This window comes from Pogoniulus pusillus, chromosome 33 (assembly GCF_015220805.1).
Source record: "Pogoniulus pusillus isolate bPogPus1 chromosome 33, bPogPus1.pri, whole genome shotgun sequence".
Classification (NCBI taxonomy): Eukaryota; Metazoa; Chordata; class Aves; order Piciformes; family Lybiidae; genus Pogoniulus; species Pogoniulus pusillus.
Window position 1 is genome coordinate 14,456,734 of NC_087296.1, and position 22,169 is coordinate 14,478,902.

The 22,169-nt window shown below is 52.3% G+C and overlaps 1 long non-coding RNA gene across 6 annotated transcripts; it reads right to left on the reverse strand.

Annotated features, from left to right (window-relative positions):
* Positions 1-6,477: 6,477 nt before the first annotated feature.
* On the reverse strand, positions 6,478-10,126 carry LOC135189563 (uncharacterized). Of its 6 annotated transcripts, none has more exons than XR_010308149.1 (6): positions 9,996-10,126; positions 9,788-9,887; positions 9,111-9,158; positions 8,915-9,009; positions 7,328-7,494; positions 6,478-6,714 (listed from the first exon to the last, which is right to left on the reverse strand). It is a non-coding gene; the product is annotated as an uncharacterized LOC135189563 (long non-coding RNA). The 6 variants fall into 6 exon arrangements; XR_010308148.1 differs by having other exon boundaries at positions 9,111-9,162; XR_010308150.1 differs by lacking the exon at positions 8,915-9,009 and having other exon boundaries at positions 7,328-7,483; positions 9,107-9,158.
* Positions 10,127-22,169: the final 12,043 nt, after the last annotated feature.

A 22,169-nucleotide genomic window follows, 5' to 3' on the forward strand; every position in this document is an offset into this window, starting at 1 on the left:
CCTCCACTGGAGTCTCTCCATTAGTTCCCTGTCCCTCTTGAACTGGGGAGCCCAGAACTGGACACTATCTTCCAGATGTGTTCCCACTAGTGCACAGCAGCATGGGAGGAGAACCTTCTTCATGCACCACAGCACTGTTGGGTTGGGTCAGCACAGGAACTCATCCACCTTTAAAAGCAGGACAGAAGTAGCAGAACACAGCACCCAGCTTTCTACTGTAGCCTAGTCTGCTTTTGGAACAGCTGAATTGTTAACCTAGGAGCAGACAGAGGGGAAACCTGGAGCTGTTTACCGGCCAGGGAGGTGAGCTGGACTTCTGTCTGAAGGCCAGGAGCAGTCAGGACATGTGGCAGAGGTAAATAGGAGCAGCTCTCTCACATGCCATTAGATAAACAGCTCTGCAATTGCCATTTTCTTCCTTGGCTCCTTGTGGAAATGTTCAGTGAAGCATGATGCAGAAATTCAGGCAAGTTTCAGAGGCTCAATCTCAGATATGAGAACTGCAAAGGAGAATAAACTCCAAAAGTACAGCAAAAGTCAAACTGAGAAATATTGCTGGGTCTTGACCGCAGCCTCCTTTGGCTTCCTCCTCAGCCTTATTTCCTATGCCTATTTTTCCAGACCAGCTCACCAGGGGATAATTCCTTCCCACTTCTCAGGCTTCTCATTTATTAAACATGCTTGGGTCCTTGAAATGCCTTCCAAGCAGGAAAAAGAATGTATGGGAAAATGTCTTTGAGCTTGTGCCTGAGGTCAGGAAAAGGCAGCACTGCTGCATCCACAGCAGGGGGACCTTGGCTACCAGGATGCTCTGAATCCAAAGCCAGCTCTACCTGCTCTCTGGGGTTAGGCCATTTTCCTGAATCCCTTAGGTTGCCCTGGTCTCAGCTGGGGAGCATCTGGGTGCTCCCAGGCTGTCAAGTGTCCATTTTATCTTCTGTTACAGGTTATCACAACAACTCATAATGGCTTATCATAACCAACCCCTGTTCTGAGTTATTCATGTCCTGTCCCAGAGCATGGCTCTGGCCAAGAAAACACTCACTGCCATGCCAAGGAGACATGACAGAACAAGAACAAAACAATGAAGAGGGGCAGATCCCACAAGCCCCACGGTGTGGGAGGCTGGAAACAGCTGCCTTGAGAGACAGAGCCCTGAATGGGCATGGCCTGAATCCCCTCAGCAGCCCCAGGGGCAGCTCAAGAAATGGGAGATGTTCATGGTTTGCTTGGAGCTGCTACAAGGACTGAGCACAGTAGCATCAGGCTGGGGAAGGTACCTGTGCCCTCCTGCCCTGGGGATCGCTGCCCGTGGGCCCCTTCCCGTGCTGAGCTCAGGCACAGCCTGAGCCTCCTCTGTACACAGACACAGGAGGGCCCAGTGGCCAGAAACCATCCCACCTGCTGGGGATCTACTGCTTGCTCTGGATGTTGTGACTGGAAGATTTGTACTCGTTTGTATCTGCCAGTACATGCAGTCCCTGCGTGTACTTAGGAGCAGGTCCAAGCTTTGCTTTGAGCAGTGCAGGGAATTAGCACAGCTGTTTGGTTCCAAACTGCTTACTTGCACCTACAAGGAGAAAGAATTTCAAGGAAGAAACCAATGTAAACGTGCACACCACCCAGCACTGGCCATTTCCATCAGATCTGAACCACAAAGGGATGTTGCCACTTCTGTCTTGCCACCCTCACTGCTTGGCTGCTGTCCAAGGAAGGGCTCGACATTGAAGTCAGAGTAGCTTCTTTCCCCTCTTTTGGTGAGAGCAGCAGACACCTGGTGTGATGGTTTGGGTGTTACCTGTCCCCCCACCCACCTTGGAAATCACCCAGACCAGGCTCAGCAGCTCTGGAAATGGAATGCAGCTTTATAGTGACAGCTTAGCACAACATGCACGCAGGTACTGACAGTAATACACAGCTCTGTGCAGAAATAGACAAGGTGAAAGGCAATGCAGAGACACAGCAGCCCTCCCACAAACCTGAGTGCCCAGGAGGGGCTCCCAACTGCCCCTTCCACCTTTCCTCCTACCCCTCTCCCTTACCCCATATGTTGCCTTGTGCCCAGGGAGGAATGGAGGGTCAGCCAGGGGGGTTAGGAAGCAGGTGGATTAATCAGGTTAGGTTAGAGAGAGAAATGCAGCCCACAGCCTGGACAGAGCAACTCCCATATCTATGTTTGTGTTCTTGTTCTTATACATCTCAGCAAGCCTATGAGTGAAGCAGACATCACCACTGTTTTCTTCTCACTGCCTGTAATCTAGTTCTTCTCACCAAAACATTCCAGCTGGCTTCAAACTAGCACACCTGGAACCTGCCAAATCTGCACCTGCCACACTCTGCCTCCCTACCACCAAAGCCATCCTGGGTAAAGGCACAGGGCTGCTGTCACCCCGCAGGCATCTGCTGTGCTTTGGGCTCTCACCAGAAGGCTGAAGGACTTGAAGAGTGCTGTGACCACAGGACAGAGCCAGGTCTGTCTTATGTAGTTAGTCCTCAAGAAGCTTCCAGGAATTCCCAGCAAAGCTGTGCCACTCCAGCATGTTACACTGTGGACAAAAGCAGTGCTGCTGCTTGAGAGTCTCTGCTCTAGGACAGAGAAGATATTCAGGCATTTGGTGTCTGCAGGTTAGATTCAGTGTCTTAAACCCAGAGAGAAGCAGCTGCCTCCAGGGCACCAGCATGGGCTGTGGAGGGGCTCTGCTGGAGGGTGAATCTTCCAGGACAAGGCTGCCCAGAGATGTGGTTAAGGCCTCATCCCTGGAGACATTCAAGGTGGAACTTGATGGGACCCTGAACAGCCTGCTCTAGTTGGGGATGTCCCTGTTGGCTGCAAAGGAGTTGGACAGAATGACCTTTGAGGGTCTCTTCCAAGCCAAAGCAGTCTGTGATTCTGTGAAGGTGAGGAAGTTGCAAGACAATGCTAAAGAAGCCTGGTTGCTGAGAGCCTGGCAAGGATGAGTTGAGAGAGTACACTGGAGATGTGACACCTCTGCTGAGGGGACTTCAAAGAGTGCTGCTGACCTCAGACAACCAACAAACTGCCAGCTGGAATTCTCAGGGCAATCTGCACTGGTCAGACCAAGTTTCCTTTCTCAGATGATGCCATTTATTCATATAACAGAACACTCCCAGGGGGAAGGGGATGAAGAGGAAGTAAGGGCTGTAGGAGCTCCTGGAGTGAGAGCTCCGAGTTTCCTCTCCAATGGTTGGACCTCCTCTCATTTCACAAGCCAGGCAATGTGCTCTGCAGGCTCCCTTTCCTTACTGCCCACACCTTTTGTCTGCATGAGGTCTGATGCACAGACTCACAGAACGCTGGAGGTTGGAGGGGACTTCCAGAGATCCTCAAGTCCAAGCCCCTGCCAAAAGCAGAATACCACAGTTTTGGTGACAAGCTTCACTTTTTGTGTGCAGGACTGGAAATTAGAAACAGAACAAAAGATAACCTTGTGGAGATTATTTTGCAAGCAGATTGTTGGGATGCTGACTTTTTGCAATAAGCAAAGCCCTCACTCTTGGCCTTGCTTTTCTTTCCTTTTATTTTAATCACATCTGGTTCCTCCCCAGCTCATTAGTAGCTCAGTCCTGGTGTGCCCTGCATGAAAACTCGTTGCAAAAGCAGGCTGAGAAGTCCTGTTAAGCAGAAGCCTGCATCATTAGCACTGTAAGAATAAAACAAATGAGTACATCCTCCTTGATCCACAGATGGAGGGAGACAAAGAGAAAGATGATAAAATGGTGATACTTTGGACACTGGATATGAGGAAGAAACTCTTTAGAGTGAGGGTGCTGAGACACTGGCACAGGTTGCCCAGGGAGGCTGTGGGATGTGTCCAGAGCAGGGCAGAAAGGCTGTGAAGGGGCCTGAAGCACAGCCCTGTGAGGAGAGGCTGAGGGAGCTGGGGGGATGCAGCCTGTGGAAGAGGAGGCTCAGGGCAGAGCTCATTGCTGTCTACAGCTCCATGAAAGGAGGCTGTAGCCAGCTAGGGCTGGGCTCTGCTGCCAGGCAACCGGCAACAGAACAAGGGGACACAGCCTCAAGCTGTGCCAGGGCAGGTTCAGGCTGGATGTTAGCAGGAAGGTTTTGGCAGAGAGAGTGATTGGCATTGGAATGGGCTGCCCAGGGAGGTGGTGGAGTGGCAGTGTCTGGAGGTGTCGAAGCCAAGGCTGGCTGGGGCACTTAGTGCCATGGTCTGGTTGTTTGGCCAGGGCTGGGTGCTAGGTTGGGCTGGATGAGCTCTCCTACCCTCCAACAGCTTCACACCTACTCCTAGCTTGGTGTCATCTGCAAACTTACTGCTGCTGGATTCAATCCCCCAGGCCAGATCATCAGCAAAGATTTTGAACAGGACTGTGCCCAGCACTGATCCCTGGGGCACAGCACTGGTGCCAGCCACGAACTGGATGTGGCACCATTCACAACCACTCTCTGGGCCTGGCCCTCCAACCAGTTCTTGACTCATTTCAGAGTGTCCAGAGCTGCCAGCTGTGCCAGGAGCTTGTTGTGGCAGACAGCATCAAAGGCCTTGCTGAAGGCCAGGCAGACTCCATCCACAGCCTGCCCCACATGCACCAGGTAGGAACCTGTTCACAAAAGGAGATCAGGTTGATCAGGCAGGACCTGCCCTTCCTAGACCAACACCCCTGCCATGGCCTTGAACACCTACGAGGAGGGGATGCCCACAGCCTCCCAGGGCAGCCTGTGCCAGTGTCTCACCTCCCTCACTGCAAAACAGGAGAGCTTCATTTTTAGTTTCCTTTTAGGTTAACATGGTTGGAGAAGCACTTTGAAGGCCTATCAAAGATCAGGAGTTTTTGGCACCAAAATTATTTCATCATAGATAAGCATCAGAAGCCAAAGGTAATCCCCAGCCTGGACTCTCTTTAATGTCCTACAGTTTATGTAACCACAATAGGCCATAGGAGAACTCCAAAGATTTGCCATCCACTCACAGCAGAAATCTGTCACCAGGAGCTTGATGTGGTGAGAAATGAGGTTTTCAGGAAGTCAAAGTTTATGGGTTAAGGAAAAAGCTCAGTTGCTTGTCACCTGGGATGCTAAGTGCAGGGTGCAGCACATTTCCAGTGACAGCTTGTTAAGGCAGATCAGATGACCTGCTGAATGCCAGGGAGGTGATTCCAAATGCCAAAACAAAGCACAACTATTAAAACAAATCAGAGTGGAGAGGGCACAAATGAGATACCTGTGAGGGGTTATTTTTGTCTGCAGGTTTTTGGAGAGCAAGATCAAAACGGCAGCATTGCAGCAGGCATGGAGCTCTGATCACACTGCCTTCTGCTTTTAACCCCTCTGGGAGCATGCTCACTAATGGTTGGCAAGGAACAAGTCTAATGAGGAGCAGCTGAAGGAGCTGGGGGGGGTTAGTCTGGAGGAGGCTGAAGGGAGACCTCACTGTGCTCTACAACTTCCCGAGAGGAGGCTGCAGTGAGGTGTGGCTTGGGCTCTGCTCCCTAGCATTAGGTGATAGAAGGAGAGGAAAGGGCCTGAGGTTGTGCCAGCAGAGGGGCAGGGTGGAGATGAAAAATATGTTTGCTGCAAGGTGGTCAGGGATTGGAACAAGGGGATGGTGGAGTCTCCCCTGGAGGCTTTGGAGACCCACCTGGATGTGTTCCTGTGTGCCCTGCCCTGGGTGACCCTGCTGTGGCAGGGGCTTGGACCGGATGATCTCTGGAGGTCCCTTCCAACCCCTACCGCTCTGAGGTTCCATGACAATATTACCTGTGCTGTTCTCCATGCTCTTACTCCAGCCTTACCTGGACCATACTTCTCCTCATCCAGTCCTTCTAGATGATGAAGTTGATGAGACTGCAGAGCTGGGTCAACACTTGGTGAAGCTGTGCAGGAGCAATGCACAGGGACAGTGCTCCACGGGGACTGGCAGCCTCTGGAGCTGTGCTGCAGCAGGGCCCCCCCGGCCAAGCACAGCTGTGCCTGTAGGGCTGAGGCCAAGGAGACCTGTACACAATGCACTCTGTGACTGCAGCCATTTGAGACATCCACCCAAGCAAAGATGTGCAAATGCTGTGCTTGCCTGCACACAGCTCTGCACTCATCAGCTCAGAACACCAACCAGCAGAGCAGTCCCTGGCGTGCAGGACTGAGAAGATATGAAACCATAGAATCCTGGAGTGGCTGGAGGTGGAAGGGACCTCCAAGATCATCATCCCACAGCCAGCCTGAGAGCACACTGCCCAGAGGGGCTGTGGAGCATCCTCCTCTGGAGACATTCCAGACCCACCTGGATGCATTCCTGTGCGACCTGCCCTAGACAACCCTGCTTTGGCAGGGGGCTTGGACTCAATGATCTCCAGAGGTTCCTCCCAACCCCTACCACTCTGTTCTATGGTTCTCTGCCTTCCCTCTTCACACTGCTCTGCACAGCCCTGATGCTGGCCTCTGAGCTGCACATGGGTGGTGCTAAAACTCCCTTTCTCCTGCCTGTGCTTCTCTCCCTCTTTCATTGTCAAATTGGCCTTTATTTCATCGTAGATAAGCACCAGAAGCCAAAGGTAATCCCCAGCCTGGACTCTCTTTAATGTCTTGAAGTGATTCACTCAGAGTAGAACACTGCCGACGTTTGCCTCCAGCAGCTTCTCCCAGCGTGTGGTGCCCATGATCTGCCTCCTCAGAGCAGTCTCCCACTGGGAATGGGAGGACTCTTGAGTGTTTGCCAGGCAGGTCCTGTACTCAGCCTGAGAAAAGCAGGAGGCAGAAGACACCTGTAATGCTTGCAGAGATCACCAAAATACCTCTTTGCCAATGGGACTGGGCTCATTTAGTAGCAATTCATGGACCCCCAGAGTCAGAGGTTGGCAAAGCCTTCTAACTAACAGCAGCCAGCCCAGCCAGCAACCCAGCCCCACCATGGCCACAAACCATCTCCCCAAGTGCCATGGCCACACCTTTCTGGAACCCCTCCAGGGATGGGGACTCCACCACCTCCCTGGGCAGCCTCTGCCTGTCCCTGACCACTCTTGCAGCAAACAAATTTTCCCTAATCCCCAACCTAACCCTCCCCTGGCACCATTTCAGGCCATTTCCTCTCCTATCACCTGATAGGGAGCAGAGCCCAACCCCCACCTCACTGCAGCCTCCTCTCAGGGAGCTGTAGAGAGCAATGAGCTCTGCCCTCAGCCTCCTCTTCGCCAGTCTAACCACCCCCAGCTTCCTCAGCTGCTTCTCCCCAGCCCTGTTCTCCAGACCCTTCCCCACCTTTGTTGCCCTTCTCTAGACCTGCTCCAGCTCCTCAATGTCCTTGGAGTGAAGACCCCAAAACTGAACCCAGTGCTCAAGGTGTGGACTCACCAATGCTAAGCACATGGCAGTCTTGTCCCTGCTCCTGCTGCCCACACCGCTGCTGGCCCAGATGCTGGGGACCTAACTCATCCTCCAAGCTGATGTGCATGGGATGTGTCCTGTGTTTCCAAGTGCTGCTTCTGGGAGCACCTCATGGCGAAGCTCCTGGGAGATGCCTGATGATTGAACAGGAGCAGAGGTCTGCTCTTTTAGAAGGAACAAGCTGCTGGGAGGGGGAAGGTGCAGAGGGTCTGCAGCACCTGAGAAGCCATTAAAGCTCTTTGCCTCAGCTCCACTGCACTCTTCAGCAAGACTGAAAACAGGTTTGTGTGTAAAAGAAGGAGGTGCTGGGTTTGTGTTTTGCATTTGCAGGCTTTTAGCCTGGATTCCCAAGCTGTTTCCTGAAGGATTTTGTATTCCATTAGTGGTAAGAGAAACTTTTTCAATCAGAAGAATGAGCCTCATCTGTTTCCTGACCCTGTCAGCTTCCTCTGGTGCTTGCCTCTCCCCTTCGTTGTGCAGACTGTGCTCATTCTTCCCTGACTGCCCTTCACTGCTTTCTCCCTGCCTCTTTGGGGTCCTGTTCCATTTCCCCCTTCTTTCCTTTCTTTAGGGTCCCATTCTTTCACCCTTCCATCTCCTCTCTCTTTCCTTTCAGTATAGAATTCTTTGCCTCTGTCTCTTTCATTAACTCTCCCTTTTTTTGTTGTTTCAGAAAGCTTAGCTTCAAGTTTTATGTGCTTTGTAGAAAACTCAGCTGCCAGTTGTAGTGGAAGTCTTTCTGTGGGCACTTTACATGCCAGCAGAGTTTTCCTTTCCTCTATTTCCTAAGCTGCAAAATTACTCAATGAAATGAAGCCTGTGAGACTTCAGATCCCTGAAGTAATGACTAAGGGAAGAAAAAAACCTGGCATTTTCATGAGGATTAGTTTAGACTATTGCAAAACACCTCAGTGAAGGAGGAATCCTCTACAGGAACTCTCCAGGTGCAGGTCCCGTTGCACTGAGCTCCCCAGCTGAGTCTGCTGCCTGGGATCAATTATTAGGTAACTTGCTGTGGCACAGTGGGAGAGCTGAATTACTACAGCCACAATGATACAACTTCAGGTGTAGTCTGGAGAAGGAAGCTCTGAACTGTGCTGAGTGCAATTATAAAATCTCCAGGAATAATGACTGCCAAAAGTAGGTTAGATGATCAATTGGCCAAGCTCTTTAGGTCTGGCTGGGCTTGCTCTGAGGAAGAGAGATTAGAGAGCAGCATTGCAGAGGCACAGAAAACACCCAGTTAGAATAGGATAGAATGGGAAGAATAGAATCAGCCAGGTTGGAAGAGAGCTCCAAGCTCATCCAGCCCAACCTAGCACCCAGCCCTGGCCAAGCAACCAGACCATGGCACTAAGTGCCCCAGCCAGGCTTGGCTTCAACACCTCCAGCCACAGCCACTCCACCACCTCCCTGGGCAGCCCATTCCAATGCCAATCCTTCTCTCAGGCAAGAACTGCCTCCTAACATCCAGCCTAGACCTGCCCTGCCACAGCCTGAGACTGTGTCCCCTTGTACTCTCCCTGGTTGCCTGGGAGAAGAAACCAACCTTACCTGGCTACAGCCTCCCTTCAGCTAGTTGTAGGCAGCAATGAGGCCCCCCTAATGTGGCTGTTGTCATCTGGTTTTAAGGGAAAAGCCTTTAATTTCTACAGAAATAGCAAAGCAGGGCAAGCAATGGATTAAAATATTAGTCACCTGGGGGGATATGAGCTCATAGAGAGGGACGGAAGAAGCAGCAGGGACTTACAGAAATGAAGACAGCTTGAGCCCATTGGGATCTTCCTGTGTCTCACATCTATCTGCAGCAGACCAGAGGAAGCAAGCAGAAGAGCAGAGAGAGGTTTGCATGGTTACCAAGTCATTATTCTCCAGCAGCTTCCTGTCTTTTAAACAAGTACACATTTATGACTCCCTCCTGAGTCACCTAAACAACTACTTTTTAATGATCGTTTGCAATCAGCACCATGAGAGCTTCACTTTTAGTGTCCTCTTTGGTTAACGTGGTTGGAGAAGCACTTTGAAGGCCTATCAAAGATCAGGAGGTTTTGGCACCAGAATCTCTCCTCCCAAGTTATGAAGAGTTTCTCTTTGCAGACAGTTCACACAGAACTGCTTGGGTTGGAAAAGCCCTCTAAGAGCATCCAGTCCAACCACCAGTCCAACACCACCACGGCCACTAAACCATGTCCCAGGGGCCACGGCCACAGATTTCCTAGAATCACAGAAGGGATGGAAGGGACCTCAAAGCTCATCCACTTCCAACACCCTGCCATAGGCAGGGACACCTCCCACTAGCACAAGTCACTCAAGGACTCATCAGCCTGGCCTTGAACACCTCCAGGGAGGCTGTGGAGCACAGAAGCACCGAATGGGATCGCTGATGGAAGAGGGAGGGAAATAAAACAAGCCCTGCAGAGAAAATACCTGACCACCTCCTGTGGTGACTCCAGTCTCTGAGGGGGGCTACAGGAAAGCTGAGCAGGAACTTCTCAGGCTGTCAGGTCCTGGGGGCATTGGATCCAAGCTAGAGGAGGGGACACTGAGATTAGACATTAGGAGGGAAAAGTTCCTAACTGTGAGGGTGGCGAGAGACTGGCACAGCTGGCCCAGAGAGGTGGTGGAAGCCTCCTACCTGGATGCGGCTCTGCTCAACCTGATCCAGTGGTTGATCTTCTTCCTGCAGTCTTCACTTCTGTTCCTCCTGCTCTTCTCCTCCTCTCTCCAGGTCCTCACACGGTCCAGGGTCCAATCTGCCTTCCTACATCCCCACCCCATCCCCACCATTCCCACCCCGCTCCCACCCCACCCCCACCCCATCCCCTTCCCACCTCATCCCCACCATTCCCACCCTCCCACCCCCCCCCCACCCCCCACCCCCACCCCCCCACCGTTGCCACTCCATTCCCACCCCCACCCCCCACCGTTCCCACCCCATTCCCACCCCCACCCCCAGCCCCTCCCCGCCCTCCCGCAGGGGCTCATCCCCCGAAGGGCACGAAGCGGCTGCGCAGTTGGTAGCCCTGCCGCGGGGCACTGCTGCCGCTGCCAGCCCCTGCCGGCTGCTGCCCTTGAGGCTCCCGAGCCGCTCGGCTGCGCAGGTTGTAGCTGTGGCTCTGGGGCCGGCTGCGGGCCTGCTCCATAGCCAGCAGCCTGCGCTGGCGAGCGCTCAGGCCGCACAGGTACTCCTGGAAGGCACAGTCCTGTGCCCCCCAGTACAGCAGCCTCTCCATGTGCCCTCTGCAGACAGGGCAGGAGGCAGTGCTCCTCCTGTTGGCCCAGCGCCGGATGCAGGCAAAGCAGAACGAGTGCCTGCAGCCATCCACGTAGGCCGTTGGGTTGCCGAGAGGGCCGAGGCAGATGGCGCACAGGGGCTCTTCTGGCTCTGCTGCCTGCCCCATGCCGCCCTGGCTGGCACCAGAGCCGCTCTGCTCCCCGTCTCCAGCAGACATTGCTGCTGCCTCCAGAGCTCAGGCTCTCTGCTGCTCTCGCAGTGGGACCCTGAGGCTCTGTCTGAGCCCACCGCAGCCTGCCCGCACCTATATATGCAGCCAGGGGCTGCCTTTGTGACCTCACAAGGGCCACCCGCACCCATGGCAGCAGCCCCAGCCATGGCACCTGCCCTGCCCTGCCACGCACAGGCAGGTTGCCTGCAGCAGTGCACAGCTCTGCCATGGCGTCTCTGTGCTGGCCACAAGTGCAGGGGAGAAGGCAGCGCAGTGCTGAGGCTGTGCAAAGCACAGAGTGGGCTGGGCTGGAAGGCACCTGCAGAGCTCACCCACTCCAGCCCCTGCACTCAGCAGGGACAGCCGCAGCTGGGTCAGGCTGCCCAGAGCCTGTCCAGCCTCACCAGGAGTATCTCCAGGGAAGGGGCTCAGCCACCTCCCTGGGCAACCTGCTGCAGTGTTCCACCTGCCTCATGGTGCAGAACTTGTTCCCAACATTCAGTCTAAATCTGCTCTGCTCTAGTTTGAAGCCCTTGCCCTCGTCCTGTCACTGCAGGCCTTTGGACTCTATCTCTCTCCACCCTTCCTGTAGGTCCCCTTCAGGTACTGGAAGGTTGCTCTCAGGTCTCCCTGGAGCCTCCTCTTCTCCAGGCTGAACACCCCCAGCTCCCTCAGCCTGTCCTCGTAGCAGAGATGCTGCCATCCCCTCATCATTTTCATGGCCTCCATCAGGTCCATGCCTCTCCTGTACCGAGGGCTCCAGAAAGAAGCCCTGCAGTGAGCCCTCTGTGTCCCTGAGATCCTTGTCAACTCGAGTGGGACACAGCGAGGAGCTGGAGATCTGCCCCTGCAGGCTGCATTGGTTCCCCTGCTCTCAGCACTGCCCAGGGCCTTCTCAGAGGCAGCCTGGTCTGACCATCCCTCCCTTAAAGCGGTGCCCCTCGGGCACAGCCGCTCTGTGCACCCTGCAGTGGCAGCCACATCCCTTTGCCTCTCAGCCACCAGCCTCATTTGCAGCGCAGCAGAGGTGCCAGCAGCTTCTGCCTGGAAACCACTCAACTGCATCTGGGGAGAACCCACAGACAAACCCCCCCCGAGCTCTGTGGCAGGGAGGTTGGAGCTGGAAGATCTCGAAGCTCCCTTCCAACCCAACCCTTCTGTGGTTCCAGGAGTGGTTGCCAGGGCAGGCAGTGCAGAAAGTGTCTCTGGTCTGTGTCTCTGGATTTCAGCAGCCACTGGGGCCCAGAAGAGGCTCAGCTGTGCCCCCAGGACAGGTCCCACCGGTGCTGGCAGGTTCTGCCGGCTCAGTTTGTGCTCTTTGGAACAGAGGAGTTTGGTCTTGGGTGCACTGCAGCAGCCCTGCTTGGCCGCAGCCGTTCCTGTGCTGCTCCTGAGGGCACAGGAGCAGAGGTGGCTGTCAGGCAGCTCAGTCCCACAGCCTCCTCTGCCTGCCCTGCTCCTCCTGCCCGCTCTGCCCAGGCTGCAGTGCCCGCCCAGCTCTTCAGGGGATGCTGCCTCTGATTGGCTATGGCGGCTGTCACTGTGCCTCTGATTGGTTCTGGGGGCTGTCAGTCTGCTCCGGCTTGGGGCCCGCCCTTCTGTAGCGCCCAGGGCAGCTGTCAGGCAGCTCAGTCCCACAGCCTCTGCCTGCCCCAGAAGGGCGCTGGAAAGTCAGGCTGAGGGCGCAGCTGCCCTCCCGGTCACTTCTCCAGCTCTCAGACAATCCAACCTCTGCCTTTTCCTCACCCTTTGTCACTCTGTTCCCCTCTCTATCTAACAAGGACTGGAGGTTGCCCTTGGCCCTTCTCTGCCATTCATGTATTTAAAGAAACCTTTTTTGTTCTCCTTACCAGCAGTGGCAGCCTAAGCTCCAAGTGGGCTTTTGCCTCTCTAATGTTTCCTCTACAAGACCTAGCAACTTCCTTGAACTTCTCCTGGGACACCTCCCCTCTTTTCCAAAGGTGATCTACTCTCTTTTTGATCTTTAATGCCTTCAGCAGCTCCCTGCCCATCCAGCCTGGCTGCCTCCCTCCTCGGCTCCTCTGCAGGCTCAATGGCACAGCTGCTCCTGTGCCTGCAGGAGTTCTCTCTTGAAGCAGCTCCAACCTTCCTGGACCCCTTTGTTTTCAAGGGCTCTTTCCCAAGGAACTTTCTGAGTTAGCTCCTTAAATAGGCTGCAGTCTGCCCTTGGGCAGTCCAGTGTGGAGGTTCTGTTGATCCCCTCCTGGTTTCTCATGTATTGAACACTCTATAATCTCGTGGTCACTGGACCCCAGGCAGCCTCCAACCACCACATCCCCTGCCAGCCCCTCTCTGTTTGTGAGCAGCAGGTCAAGCAGGGCTGCCCCCCTGGTAGGCTCACGTAACAGCTGGGATAAGAAGTTGTCTTCCACACACTCTAGGAACCTTCTAGACTGCTTCTTCTCTGCAGTGTTTAAGTCCCAGCAGATGTCTGGCAGGTTAAAGTTGCGCACCAGAACATGAAAGTGGTGAGACACTGGAACAGGTTGCTCAGAGACGTAGTTGAATCCCCAGACTGGATGTGACTGGGCAACCAGATCTAGTGGGAAGTGTCTCTGCCCATGGCATGGGGTTGGAGCTAGTGATCCTTGAGGTCCCTTCCCACCCTGACAGTTCTGTGATTCTGTCACCTGTCTCAGCATCTCAGTGTCCAGATGGAGCTGGGTGACAAGCAGTGCCCCTCAGGGCTCCATACTAGACCAGTGCTGTTCAGTATCTTCGTCAGTGACACAGACATTCAGTTTGTGTGCAGCCTCAGCTAGTTTGGCACAGGAGTAGCCAGCATGGATTTACCAAGGGGCAGTCCTGCTTGACTAACCTGAGAGCATTCTGTGATGCCATAACTGAATGGGTAGATGCAGGGAGAGCAGTGGCTGTAGTCTGCCTTGCCCTTAGCAAGGCCTTTGACACCATCTGCCATGACATCTTGGTGAGCAAGCTGAGGCAGTGTGGGATGGAAGAGCAGGCAGTGAGGTGAGTTAGGAACTGGTTGCAAGAGAGAGTTCAGAGGATGGTGATCAATGGTGCCAGGTCCAGCTGGAGAGCTGTGACCAGTGGAGTCCCCCAAGGATCAGTGCTGGGGCCAGTCCTGCTCAACATCTTCTTCAATGCCATTGGTGAGGGCACAGCCAGACAGAGTCTGCTCAGCAAGTTTGCTGCTGACACCAAGCTGGGAGGCTTGGCTGAGACAGCTGCAGGCTGTGCTGCCATCCAGAGAGCCCTGGGCAGACAGAGCTGGGCACAGAGGAACCAGAGGAGGTTCAACAAGGACAAGTGCAGAGTCCTGCATCTGGGGAGGGATAACAAACTGCAGCAGTACAGGCTGAGAGGTGACTGCTGGAGAGCAGCCCCAAGGAGAGGGACCTGGGGGTGCTGGTGGCTAACAAGTTGCCCACGGCACAGCAGTGTGCCCTTGTGGCCAAGAAGGCCAATGGGGTCCTGGGGTGTTTTAGGAGTGTGTCCAGCAGATCAAGGGATGTTCTCCTCCCCCTCTACTCTGCCCTGCTGAGACCTCATCTTGAATACTGTGTTCAATTTTGGGCTCCCCACTTGAAGAGGGACAGGGATCTGCTGGAGAGGGTCCAGTGGAGGGCTGGGAGGATGATGAGTGGACAGGAGGGCACTGCCTGGTGAGGAGAGGCTGAGGGCCCTGGGGCTGCTTAGTCTGGAGAAGACTGAGAGGGGATTTGATAAATGTTTATAAGTATCTGAGGGCTGCCAGGAGCAGGGGACAGGCTCTGCTCACTGCTCCCTGGGATAGGACAAGGAGCAATGGGTGTAAGTTGCAGCAAAAGAGGTTCTACCTCAACACAAGGGGGAACTTCTTTCCTGTAAGGGTCCCAGAGCCCTGGCACAGGCTGCCCAGAGAGGTTCTGGAGTCTCCTTCTCTGAAGCCTCTCAAGGCCTGTCTGGATGTGTTCCTGTGTGCCCTGTGTTAGATAGGATTGTCCTGCTCTGGCAGGGGGGTTGAACTCGATGATCTCCTTGGGTCCCTTCTGTTGTGGAGGGCCTGTAGGCCCAAAAAGCAGGCTTGCTTATGCCTTGCATGCCTGGACATGTTTTTCTGCCAAGACCCCTGGTTGTAAACAGGTTGTGTAAGCCAACACACACCCAGCTCGTGTCTCCCTGGGGTAAGCCCATGTGATCCCCATATTTGAGAAAGTCCAGGCAAGAGTTTCTGCCTATTATGGTAAGGTTTGGCTGACTGCCAACCTGATTGGTCATTCTAGTGGCCAAAGAGGCCATTAATCTCAGCCCACAGTCAATAAATAGGGGTGCACAGGTAAGCAAAGTGCTCAGCTCAGACCCTCAGGCACAGACCCTGCATAGCTCAGCCACTCAGATGCTCAGAGGCCCAGACCTCATGCTCTGACTCACTTGCAGCTCATCTGCCTGTGTGTGTACCTTTCTTGCAGAGCTCATTTAAGCCTGCACATATATATATATGAGGAGCCTATAGACTCCTAAGCCAGCTGTGCACATCTGCACGCTATTGCTATCAGGCCCAGATCCTGCATTGCCTTTACCTACAGAGCTCAGACTCCCAGCAGCCGCACACATCCTGCATGCCTGCTGCCTATCACTGCCTGGTAAGCGCCGCTGCCGCTGAGACAACCAGGAAGCAGACTCTGGATTGTCTGCACACACACATGGCCTGAAGCTGCGACAACCGTGCCAGAGGCAGCATGATATTCTCCTCCTGCTCCTCAGATCCTGCCAGCTCAGAATCCTTGGACACAGCATCCAGAAGAAGCCAGCAGCACAAAGGCAGAGATTGCCTCTTCGCCAGGAGAAAAGGTCAAAAATATTTCCCCAGAAGCTGGGAAGATTCATCCTGTCCCCTCAAGCTGGGAGGATTCCAGCCTCAACGTCCACAGGCAGAGATCCCCAGAAGTCTGGACATTAGACACAGGCTGTGACGCAGCCCCAGAGGGTGATTAGTAATCAATAAGAGTTGTGAGTAAAAGCTTTCATGCCTCTGTAATATCTGTTGCCTCTGCTGTAGAGCGGAATCAGCTCCAGCCTGCTCTGCTGGGCAAACAGCATAGAGACCCCAAACGGCATTAAGCCATGGGGAAAACTCCTTCTCTGTTTATAGTTTGACTGTTTGCTGGTTAATGAACAAATTCCCTGTAGATATTTTATCCTAGATTGTTTTCATAACTGTGTACAGACCTTTAATATTAATATACAGTGGTTGGGGGTAGCAGAATTCAGAATATTGAGATTAATAAATCTATATTTTTATATAAAATTATCTCACCCCAATTAATTTCTGCCCTCTGCCAAATAGGCATAGGTACTGAGACCCCCCCTCTGCAACACCTTCCAACCCCTCATGTCCTGTGAGCCTGTGATTTGAGGCATGCCTTTGTCACCTTGGATCCCTGTTGCTAGGCATATGCACCAAGCTTCTACCAAGCTGTGCACAGAGCCCATGAGTGCTGGAAAATTCCTTCAGCTCGATGTGATTCACAGCCATGAGGACTAATAAGAACACAGTGTTTCATTAAAAATATCAACCTGACAGGGCTCAGCAAGTGCCTGTCACAAGTGTGCCTCAGAAACAGGGCAAAAAACCTCACTCCATTAACTCTCTTCGTCTGAGCTTCTTGCTTAGCTGTGGGGAGAGGCAGAGAAATTACATGAGATTTTAATGAGGAGAAGTAGAGGACTAATGAGATGCTAATGAGCTTGATATAATCCAGTGTGTCACTGCAGGCTCTCAGTTCTTTCAAGCCTGGTAAACAGAAGAGCAACCATGAATTTGCCTGAAGTGGATTCCTGAATTTAGCAAACATTGAAAAGCACCCCACGTGCTCAGCAGAGACACACCTTGAGTACTGTGTTCAGTTCTGGGCCTCTCAATTCAAGAGAGATGTTGAGGTGCTGGAAGGTGTCCAGAGAAGGGCAACAAAGATGATGAAGGGCCTGGAACACAAACCCTATGTGGAGAGGCTGAGGGAGCTGGGGGTGTGCAGCCTGGAGAGGAGGAGGCTCAGGGGCAACCTCATTGCTGTCTACAACTACCTGAAGGGACGTTGTAGCCAGATGGGGTTGGCCTCTTCTCCCAGGCAACCAGCAACAGAACAAGGGGACATGGTCTCAAGTTGTGCCAGGGGAAGTCTAGGCTGGATGTTAGGAGGAAGTTCTTATCAGAGAGAGTGATTGGCATTGGAATGGGCTGCCCAGGGAGATGGTGGAGGCACCGTCCCTGGAGGTGTTCAAGAAAAGACTGGCTGGGGCACTTAGTGCCATGGTCTGGTTGACTGGATAGGGCTGGGGGATAGGTTGGACTGGATGATCTTGGAGGTCTCTTCCAACCTGCTTGACTCTATGATTCTATTCTATGACACTGCAGCTTGGCTTTAAGGTATTCCTCAAAAGTGGGAATAAGGCCTCGGTTTTCCACTTCCCATCAGTTTGCTAAGAAGGCTTCAGTGTTAGCCAGTCACCACACAGGGACACACAGGTGAACAGTTGCTTTCTGCTCAGGTAACAAAGTGTTTTGTGAAGGACAGCTACAAAAACCCTTGAGCTGGATTGTGGCTTTGCATGGAAAAGGTTAGTTTGGAAAAGGAAGATGGCTCAAGGTGCTGTGGACCACAGGCTGGCTGCAAAAGAGTGTGGGGGTTGGTCTCTGCTCCATGGTAACAAGTGATAGGGTGAGAGGAAATGGCCTCAGGTTGCACCAAGGCAGGTTTAAGTTGGAGATTAGAAGAAACACCTTTACTAAAAGAGTTCTGAGCCATTAGCACAGGCTGCCCAGGGAGGTGGTAAATCCCCATCCCTGGAAGTGTTTCAAAGAGGCAGAGACATGGTGCTGAGGGACACGGCTTAGCATCAGGCTTGGCAGTTACAGAATGGTTGGACTTGATGATCTTAAAAGTCTTTTCCAGACAGAACAATTCTGTGATTCTCATAAGAGTTTTGGCTTCACATCCAAAAGGTTCCTCTCTGCCTGAGGCCCAGTGTATTTCAAGCCTACAGGGAGTTTTCAGGCAAGAGCTTTTCCTTTCCAGAGTGACTTAACTGTGGTCCCAAGTAGGCTGTGTCATAAGACCAGAGAGCTAAGAAAGGCAGAAGTAGGTTGAAACTATTTTTACAGCTCTGTGATCCAAAGGCAATCTTCATTATACACAGAAGAGAAGTTTCAAGCTGTTCTGCTTTGCTTTGGAGGTTTTCCACAGCCCTCAGTAGCCTGAGCTGCTCCTCAGGGACTGGTGGGACACGGGGCCATGCCTGCCACTCATCTCCATTCCTAAAAGAACTTGGATCCACAGGGTAATTATTCAAGTCAGAGCTCTCCCAGTACAGAAACTGCTGAAGGCACTGACACAATATGTCCAAAATGACTCCTTTGCATTGCTGATTTCGTTATGCACAGCTCCTAAGAACCTTTTCTGTATCACCTGAACTTGAAGTCAGGTTTCAGTGTTACTGTCTGTCACAGCTACATTTGCAAGTCTGGGGCCTTGTTAAAGAGGACTTATAGCTACTTCTTTTAAACTGAAAGAGAATTCTTGCCCTAGCAGCTACCAAGGCCACCCTAACTGATGAACTTTCTGTGGGATGCTCAAACTACAGATTCCAGGCAATTTCTTATGTCCCAGAGACCGAAGAAAAATACAGAGAAAGGAAATAAAAGCAGTAATTCAGAGCATCTTCACAGAATGGGCTGGGTTGGAAGGAACCTTCAAGATCATTTGGTTCCAAATTCACTGCCGTGGGCAGGGACACCTCTCACTAGCCCAGGTTGTTCAAGGCCTCATCCAGCCTGGCCTTGAACATCTCCAGGCAGGGGGCATAGTAGGTTTTATCTGTCATTCCCTTTCAACACTCCCTTCCAGTTATACATACATCACAATAATTTAGCATACATTTCTCTTCTCTTTGATTAATGTCTCACCCATTCACATGAACTCATCCCACTCATTTTGATTGAATCCTCTGTATCGTTGGCATCCTGCTAATGAAAACAAGATTAGCATCTGAGGCTTTTGGGAGATGATTGCTGAAGTGTTTGGATTCCTTCCTGACAAGACACACTCCCTAATTCCTTTAAAAGAGAGAAAAGAAAGCACTGTGTACTCTCAGCCAGACATCCACACTTGTGTGTGTGCAGTCTCAAGTCATGTGCACAATTCATGGGACTCAGTATTTGGATGGAAGATGTGCCCAGGTCATGCTGGATGCTGACCACCATCTCTGACATGCTTCGCTTCTAAGGTTTATTAATAAGGATTTTTATAACTGCCTTTACTTTTAAGGTTTGGTGTGGCCTGCAGAATGGGGTCTGCAGCCTACAGAATGGGGTCTGCTCCCCTGCAGCAGTCCCTGTCCTGTGCAGCAGAAAGTCTCATTCCTGGCTGACTGCTTTAGGCCTGGGAAAAAGTAAATGAGGTGGAAACTAAGGCAGGGAGGCAAGGGGTGGTGCTCTGCATGTGGCTTTCCTCATGTATGCACTTGGCTGCCTGGCTCAGGCTTTCCTCAGAAGCTCTCTTTCCATTGCACTTTCCTGCTGCTCCTGGAGCCAAAGAGTGTGGTGGTGCTTTTTGGGAGGATGTTTGCGCAGAGTTTGCTTGAGTCCTTGTGTTTGCCTTTGGGGAGTTTGGAGCAAGCCAGAGGGGCTCTGATCAGAGGGCTAGAGAGGGACAGGCTGAGAAAGTTGAGGCTGTTCAGCCTGGAGAAGAGAAGGCTCCAGGGAGACCTCAGAGCAGCCTTCCAGTACCTGAAAGAGTTACAAGAGAGCTGGGGAGGGACTTCTGACAAGGGCTGGGAGTGACAGGGCAAGGGACAATGGCTGTGAGCTGGGGGAGGGGAGATCGAGAATGGAGATGAGGAAGAAATTCTTGAGAGTGAGGGTGGTGAGATACAGGTTGCCCAGGGAGGCTGTGGATGGCCCTGCCTGGAGGTGTTCCAGGCCAGGCTCGATGAGGCTTTGAGCAACCTGTGCTGGTGGGAGGTGTCCCTGCCCATGGCAGGAGGTTAGAACTCGATGGTCTTTAAGATCCCTTCCAATCCACAGCATTCTGTGATTCTGTGATTATTTCTTTACTTTTCCTCAACTGATACTTATGTTTCCATCAGACCTTTGGTTTCTCTCTGGATTTTAAATAGTTTGGGGCAGGGATTATCTCTTATGGACATCAAAGTGACAACATATTGTATCTTCTAAAATTCCCCCTCTGAAACAAATGTCACCTGCATTCACATGGAGCCACAGGCAAATTACATCCATTCTAAAATAGTTTTATTTCAGCAGAAATAGTTCTCCATATGCTTTGGTTGGTGTAGTTACCTGCTGTGCTCAAAGTAAGTTTCAATGCCAGGACTCAGTGACTGACTGTGCATTGGTGCTTGGAGCAAAAACTTTCCAGATCCACCAAAAATCTCAAGGGCAGCCTTGAGAATGCCGGAAAAAAAGCTCCTGAAATTCACCTACATTTGTTTGCTCCTTCCTTAAGCAGTGACATGACAGAAGTGCCATGCAAGACTTCAACTGAAGTGCTTGCAAGGTTCTACAAGACTCCAAAGTGCCCTGGGGCAATGGACACAAACTGGAACCCAGGGGGTTCTGTCTGAGTGGGAGGAAAGACTTTACTGTGAGGGTGCTGGAAGCCTGGAGCAGGCTGCCCAGAGAGGTTGTGGAGTCTCCTTCCCTGGAGCCTTTCAAGCCTCATCTGGATGGGGTTTGGTATGATCTGCCCTGAATGATTTTGCTTTGGCAGAGGGGTTGGATTCAATGAATCTCTGGAGGCCCCTTCCAAACTCTACTGTTCTGTGAGTCTATGATTCTATGAAGTTCACTTAAAATATGTTTCCTTAGGAAGTGTTGGCATTTTCTTCTCTCCAGTAGTCTCTCAGAACTACAATGATGCAGTCTTAACACCAAAGGACAATTTGTGCCTGGAATGTTGCTTCTTTGCCCTTTGCTGCTTTAGCCCTTTGGTCCTTTTCCCTATGAGTCTTGTGATCTGCTTGAATGTACAGGTAAGGGCTGACATCACCTGCCTAGATGGGCAAAAAGAGACCACTGGTAGAGAGCCATGTGCTGCTGTTTCTGGCAGTGCAGTGTCTGCACAAACGAACTCGGATGCTTTTGCTTTGAATGTGAATTGGGTCAGCTGCCAAGGCTGTCCCTTGATAGCACTGCCAAGGCTTTGCTGCTGCTGCTGCTCCCTCCTGCCGTGTGGATTCATCTCCCTCAGATACCAGTGGGGGAGGAACCACTGTCAGACAGAGTAAAGGTCATCCTCACCCACCTCTTGCCTTTATTCTGATTGCCACTGACCCTGCTTTTTTCCTTAACTGTTAATGAGAAGGAAGCTGTGTCTTCTCTGCTGTGGGGAGCAGGGGTTGTGCTGTCCCCACGCTTAGCCTAGTTAGACTGTGTCATGTATTTACATGCTTTGCTGCTCTCCTTGCACCGTTTAATTGAATGAAAATTGTCTGAGGTTCTGTTTGTCATCTCTACACATCTAAGTGACCTGTGTCCTGCAGTTAAAAGACACTGCTTTTGTTTGCTGAGCTTCACTATTAGCATGTCCACACACCCAGCACTGTGCTCTGCGATCTCTTGTGGATGTTGTTTCTCATAAACATTGGATAGATCTACTGAAGCAAGAGTGGCAGGGCTGGGGGTGGGGATGTAGGCAGATTGGACCCTGGACGGTGTGAGCAGCTGGAGAGAGGAGGAGGAGGAGGAGGAGGAGGAGGAGGAGGAGGAGGAGGAGGAGGAGAGGGAGAAGAGCAGCAGGACGAACAGCAGGAAGAAGAGAAGAGCAATGTATGGAGATTTGGAGATTTGGCTTTGGCACCATAAGGCACTCATCAGACAGAATCAGAACCATCAGAAGGCAGCTATGGGTGTTAGGAGTTGCCAGGGTGCCCTTGACTGAAGGTAAGGCGGCTGCAGTGAGCATCCAGAGGATCCAGGAGGTCCCTCTGACTGATATCCAAGGAAGGGACAAGAGGGAAGTTCACCTTGTACAGAAGAGCAGCTGTTGCTGTGACCAAATGGACTCGGGGGTGGGGGCTAAGGGGGTAGGGGCAGTGCTTAGTGTTACAGGCATGAGTAAAGCCAATGCAGTGTTCTCCTCTCCTTAGCCTATGTGAGCAGCAGGCACTTGTCAGTGTGTGCCTCTAGCAAGGTTGTTCTTTGCTGTGCACCCAGTGCTGTTTGCCTTTGTTTTGTAATAAACCTCTTAGACCTACGCTTTGGAGTGAGTTCATTGCTCACAGAAGGGAAGAGTGCAGAAAAAAGAGCAAAACAAAGCAGTGAGCACCCTCAGTGTGCCCCTGACAGGCTGTTTGCTGCTCTGCAGCTGGCAGCCCAAGCT